Here is a 6899-nt window from a genome sequence, read left to right on the forward strand (position 1 = left end):
TCCCACTTAGAAAAAACATCTGATGCTTCAGAACACTACATATATACTCAAGGAAGCAGTATCTAAACCAATTATCAAAACTGTGTGGGGGTGAAATCCAGATACCATCACAAGGGTAGTCATCACCAAATATCAGGAGGCCCCAGAAGATAAGATGAAAGGGAAGTGAGGAGCAGGGAACCTTTGTCTATTCTCGCTCCAGCTCTGGAACTTCTTATCCTGTACTTTGTAATGAATTTATCTCCTTTGCATGATCAAAAGCCAAGCCTTTGTCTTGAGCCACAGACAGATCAGCAGTGGCACACGTGCACATCTGGCTCCCAGGTGCCGGTGCTTCTGGGAGCCAGAGAAGCTCGAGTTCATGGCACGGTCCTCCCAGGCCCCTGTGCTGTGTGCTGCATGGCTGCTTGTCCCAGCCTTGGCTGTGCCCTCCTCCCTACAATGTACAGCAGGCTGGAGTCAGGGCCCCAGGTGGACACCATGAAAGGAGCTTAGATAAGGCTTGAGAAAGATGCTTTCCCTTCTTGGCCTTGCTGAACATCCTTTAGATTCCATAAATTCAAAAAATTCCAACAGAGCCAGAAGGGATGACTGTGGGGAGAATTACAGCCGATGGAAATCCATCTTAACCACTCCTTCTCGGACCCCATGCCTTTCTCTGTATGTTTGTCATTCTTCCCCCTGCTCCCCACTCCCTCAAAATGCCTTTACTTTTTCTCTCTGTCAATCTAATCCTACAAAGTTATTCTTACATCTTAATTTTAATTACAAAATGAGTATGTATGAAAACCTATTCAAACAATCCAGAAGAGGATGAAATAAAAACACAAAACCTCCATCCCTGCCCCCTCTCAACCAATTTCACACAAAAGGTCAACTCCTGTTTACAGTTTGATATGCAGGCCCCACTGTCCCCAGACTTCTTCCTACAGCTTTTTCATGGGATTATGTCATATGGATCACTTGGGGACTCGCTGTCAAGCCCTGGGCTGAGAGTTTACTGGTGTCATCTTTCCGTGTCATCCTTGGCAGAGCTATGTCATTCATTTCTTTTCTCTTTTTTATTGAAGCATAGTTGATATACAATATTATATTGGTTTCAAGTATACAGCATATGATTCAACAGTTACCTACATCATTAAATGCTTATCCCAGCTAGTGTAGTTACTGTCAACCCAGAAAGATGTTACAGACTCATGAGTATAGCCTCTATGCTGTACTTTCATCCCCATGGCTAATTTACATTGTGACTGAGATTTTGTGCCTCTTTTATTTCAGCAGCCACATTGTAACCCTCTGTTGTATCTGCTAAGTTCCACCTGGAGTCCTTGTCCCTCTGTGTCCCTCCCAGACATCCCAGTCTCCTTGTCCTGCACTTTTTTCCATGAACATCTTCTTGTTCATCTGTGGCCATGACATGCTATTTAATTTTCTATGTTTTCTTCCTGCCATATCTCTCCAACTAGACTTGATTCTGGGAAAGCGGGGTCTGTGCTTTCAACATTTTCATATCACGTTAAGGGCCTGAATAATGCACATTACCATGGACTAAATGAGTATAAAGTTATGGCCTGACAGGTTATAATATTATAGTATATGCAGTATGACATCACTTGTTTGAAATGTAAAAGTACAAAACCCTTAAATATCAGGTAGTCATTTCTGGTGGTATGGGAGTATTTTATTCTTGTTGTATATTACTGTTTTCTGATTTCATACAATGGTGTGTTTCATTTATAATAAGAGGGAAAAAAGTGGTATTTTATTTTTAAGTATGGGACTTTATTGGCCTAATTAGGGTTAGAGGGGAGCACAGTATTATAGCACAGACTCATAGGTTAAACTATCCCAAGTCAAATCCCAGCTTTGCTTCTTTCTTTTACTATAGGGATTGTAAAATTTCTGATCTTCAGTTTCATCATATGTAAAATGAAGATAACAACACATACACCAAAGGAATTATTGTGAGGATGAAAGAGGTTGTGAGTGCTAAACACTTTGAGTTGGTACTCAATAAATATCAACCTTTGTTTTCCATGGCAGGGCCAGGGCTAGGCCCAAGGTTTCTATTTCCCAACTCTGGGTCATTCTCACCACACTCCAGGAATCCCCAGAGGAGAAGCAGGGCACCATACTCCCTTCTGGCTGGAGTTCTGGGTTGCTGTTCCGAAGAGAAGAGACTAAGGCAGCACCCATGGAATGAGGATGGCCTTGTGAGGAGAGCCCTGCCGAGTCCGTAGGACAGCTGCAGCCGTGTCTGGGTGGCTCACACCAAGAGATGTTGACCGTGTCACCTTCCCAGGATAACAGGGTGAGCCCACGCGTGTAACCAGGCCTTCTCCTCAAGATGACCAAAGGGCCGACCTGAATTTCCCTAAGCATGCTTTCCAGTTCTGATTTACAAGGCAAACCACTTTCAGTGGAGGGACACTGAGACCATTACTACATTTCCTGATCTGTAGTGGATAAAGTGGTCCTGAACTCCCCGTCCTCCGTGTCTCTGTAAGGGCTCCTGGGAGTCCTGATCTGCTTTCCCCAGGGTGCTGAAGCCACTGCCTCCGCTCCAGGTGGGCACTGTCTGCGCCCTGGACACCCCTCTACCTGTGCCCAGTGCCTGGACTAACTCAGAGCATCTGTTCAGACAAGATAGGCTGCCCAGAACAGGTTTGTCGTGACCAATATTTCTAGCAGCCATGAGTTTGTGATTTTGGAAGAATCTTAGGAGTTCTGCCATCTCTTCACCTTTCAGGTGAGTAAATGGAATCAAAGATTAGGCTCTTGGCTAAGAGAAAGCCAATAAATAAATTCGCCACATCTTTTCAAAGCTACATGGTCAGCTACCTGTAGGAACCATTGTCAGCTGCGTGTTGATCCCCATGCGTGAGTGTGTGTACCTGTGTTTGGAGCTAGGGTGACCAGTACTAAAAAAGCAGCATTCAGACTAATTGAATTGTTGATGGAGTAATTCTCTCATTTTCACACCAACTGCCTGAGGTTCAGTGGAGAGCTCAGACCCCAATAAACTAAGGAAAGGGAAGAGCAATCCAATGCCGCATAAAAAATCATCAAGCATGCTTAGGACCAGAAGTCCAGTAACCACAGTCAGATACAGCCATAAACACATTGAGAAATCTCTAGAAAGCTGCATTCATCAGTTATTAACAAGCTTATTATTTTGGTCTGGTGCTGATGAATGATTAGAAGTAGACTGGTTTGCCACTGAGCTTTTTTTGGAACATCATACCAACCAAATGCCAGGTTGCCTGCAGATGTCTTTATCCTGAATATTCCCCTTCCTTCCTCAACAGAGCCAAGACAATTGCTAAACTCAGGGACCAGGGAGACAAACTAAGAAGATCCACATGTCTCAGATATTCATATGTATCTGGCTTTGACCTGAATTCTATGTCTGCTCCTTTGTTTATTATAAAACCGTGGGGGCAAGAAATGGATCAACCTTGTTTACCATTGTTCCTACAACTCTTATCCCTGTGCCTGAAATTTTAAGCCTACATGAATATTTGATAGATGGATGAATGAATGCTTAGATGGATAGATGGATGGATGGGTGGGTGGTGGATGGATGGATGGTTGGATAGATCAATAGATGCATATTTGAATGTTGGGAATATATTATCTAATTTACCTATAATTTCTTAACTTTGGTCCTTTGATCTTTAATCCTTCCTTCATTGTTCCTGCTGTTGTCACAAAACATGGTGCCGAATTCTGGCACCCAATGTTGTCCCTGAAGTACACATCACACAACTGTTACAGCATGAGCTTTGTTCCAGTCAATGCCTAAATAAACCTGCCAGGAAAATAATTCATCATTTAAGTAGCACAGAGTGAAGTGAAGAACTGACAATTAACGAAAAAATTCAGGCTGTGTAAACAGAAAGAATGAGTCACCACTTCACACCAGATTTCTTTTTGTCTGTTATCTGGGTAGTTCAGTCCAGATCTGGTGTGTTTGTCCTTTACTGTTTGAGCAGTTGCCTCACTACATCCCTCATCTGATTTTTCCTTAAGTAAAATAGAAGCAATTGATTTGTGACTGCTGGACTGAATCTAGACTTTTGGGTTTTATGTCCCTCCTGGTTATCCAGGAGTTTTCAAGTCTGAAAAACCCCTGAGCTATGTCACTCATTCTTATAAGTGGCTATTGGCCCCAGAGAACTCTTCGAAGTGCGCAGGTATGTACAAATGGGGTGTCAGTATTGATCTGGAATGGGATGAGCATAGAGATGGAAATAAGCACTTTGGTTGTATATTCCAGTATTTTAACTCCCCCATAAACATAAATATCGGTTACAAACATCTTCATTTTTTTAAGAGCCAGCTAAGGAAATCACATAAACTTGAACTCAACCTTTGCACCAACAAGAAGCATCTGGAATAGCCGAAGACGCTGATCTTGCTTCCCAGGGAGAGCTTGTGACCAGAAAGAATCTGGTTCATTATCTAATGGAATTGAGCTACTAATTAGGGCTACAGCAACTTGATCACAGCTCATTCCTGGCCAAAGCCCAACATGATACAGTCCAGCACTTCTTTTTTTATCTTTTTTGGTGGCATTTTGAAAATAAGTATTTAGAAATTCTGGGTGTTTAGATAACAGATACTTCTGAAGAGGGCCAACAGAAACAAAAAGAGTAGAGGCAAAAAGTCATTACAGCTCCTTGCTTAAAGTAGGGCAAAGTCCTCTAACGGATCAGGTGCAGAAGTGCTGGCTGGTGCTTGTCTAGACTGCAGAGGTCAGCTCTAAAGGTGATCAAAGTCCAAGGAAGCTTAGAGGGAGGAATTTATATTGAAATTATGCTCTTCCTCTTACATCACTCTCCAAGATTGAAATTCAAGGACTTTAATCTTGAATCCAAGAAAAATTCTGCTTTCTAACTCTTTTTTTTCTAACTCGTTATCTTTTTTAATCCCAAAGTAATACATGTTTATGTTAAAAATTCGAAGAAATATGGGAAAGTAAAACAGAAGATTAAATTTATGTATACCACCCAACCAGATATAGCCAGTGACAACATTTCAGTGGATAATTTCTTTCCTATCTTTCTATGTAAATAGGTATTTTTTATTTTATAGAAAATAAAATAAATCATATGGCACACGTATTTTAACCTATTTTCTTCATAGTTGTAAATCTTAACCTGCTTTTAATGCCATTAAATGGTTGCCTTCTACAGTGTTTTTTAAAAGCTGCCTGGTATGCTCGTGTGTACCACTTAAAAGTCTATAAATGTAGCATAGGACAAAGCCTCCATTTTATCTGATGTTTCTAGTAATTAAAGAATCATGAGACCTGGAATCCGAGGCAAGGTCTCTGGGTGGTGGTTTTCTCATCTGTGAAGACGAGGGTTGCATGGCTGATTTCTAGAAAGTCCAGGAGGAGGACTCCTGATACGTAAATCGAGTATACACAGTTTCTGAACTGCTCCACGTTGCCTGCTACGTACACTCCATATGAGAGGAATTTCCCCTTTCCCTTTATCCTTTGATTTATTATTTTTTTATTTTTCCATTTCCTTTCCCCTGGAACAATGAAATGCGATGCCTTTGATCTGCTCTTCAGAAGATGGGTGGTGGGCTTCTTCCACACTTCTGCAAACTCGGCCCCACTCTCCTGCTGGGAAGGGCAAGGTCTGTTTTGAGTTCCAGGCGCAATGCAGGTACTTTGACGCATGCTCCTGCCACCAGGCTCATCTGAGCAACATGCCCCTGGTGTAGAAACTGACAAAAATGGACTCCTGGAGCTTCAAGTAAGTCTCGGCCTTATTTACTTACTCAGTCTTACTCTACCATGAGAAAATATAAAAGGTATATTCATTGTCTTTGGACCAAAAACAGAAATGTTAATCTCTTCCTCTTTTAAAGGGGCCAGTAAGGATTTTGTGTTCCACATCAAAGGGAAGCTAGGAAGACACAATGTTTCTCCACCGTAGCCTGTGAAAATGGATGGGGACTGGGTCTGCCCAAGGTTGGAAATCTAAAGGAATTCCTGAGGTCTGATACAGTAGTTCCTAGAGAGATTTGCCAGGTTTCCTGAAACTTCCACGTGCAATCCTGCACCACTGAGTTCTTAAGGTATTTTTCATGCCCATTGCCTGAAAGGAAGGAAACCCTTCTCCCAACTCCCTGCCCATTCAGGTGCCCAAGCTGGTCACGTAACTGGAGCAAGATTAACACAAATCAAGCGACTAAGTATAGATTTGAATTTTATCTCTGCATGTATTTTGGAGTCTGCAATTGGGGTATCTTAAGAAGAGCCAACATCTCACCAGAGTCCTCTGAAGCACATCCATTGAGAAGATATGAAGAAGCTTCTGATGTTTTGCTTTTATCATGAATTCCATTAACCCCAGACATTTGTGATTCTGGTGTGAAATAGGAAGGGAGTGAAGAATAGCCCCTGCAGGTTTCATTATCAGGAGGTGCTGATATTCCCACGTATCAGTGAGCAAGATTCCAAAGAATGATGGCTCAGATCACTGGGCATCTTGGGAGACATTTACTTCTTGATTACTCTCTCCCATCCTTGTCAATGTGACTAAACACAGCAGTGATATTTTTTGGAGGAGGCACCTTGCTCTACCAATGCCTATGCTCCTAACAGGTCTTTTCTCATTGAGATGTTGAAAAATAAAATGAGATAATAGAGAAAGAGAATGCTTTGAAAGCAAAACTCTTTGCATATGAAAGGGACTGGAGATTTTGTTTATGATAGCTCAGATGAATCCTGCCTTGTCTCACTGCAGCAGTCTGATGTAGTATTTCATTGTTAGGACTGAAACTGCCTTATAATAGACAAGAGTCACAGAATTTGGATCAGTAGATAAACATTAAGGAAAGCATGGTTCAGATAAAATGATGAAGGGTTTTTGAACATC

Source organism: Manis pentadactyla, chromosome 13 (assembly GCF_030020395.1).
Source record: "Manis pentadactyla isolate mManPen7 chromosome 13, mManPen7.hap1, whole genome shotgun sequence".
Lineage (NCBI taxonomy): Eukaryota > Metazoa > Chordata > Mammalia > Pholidota > Manidae > Manis > Manis pentadactyla.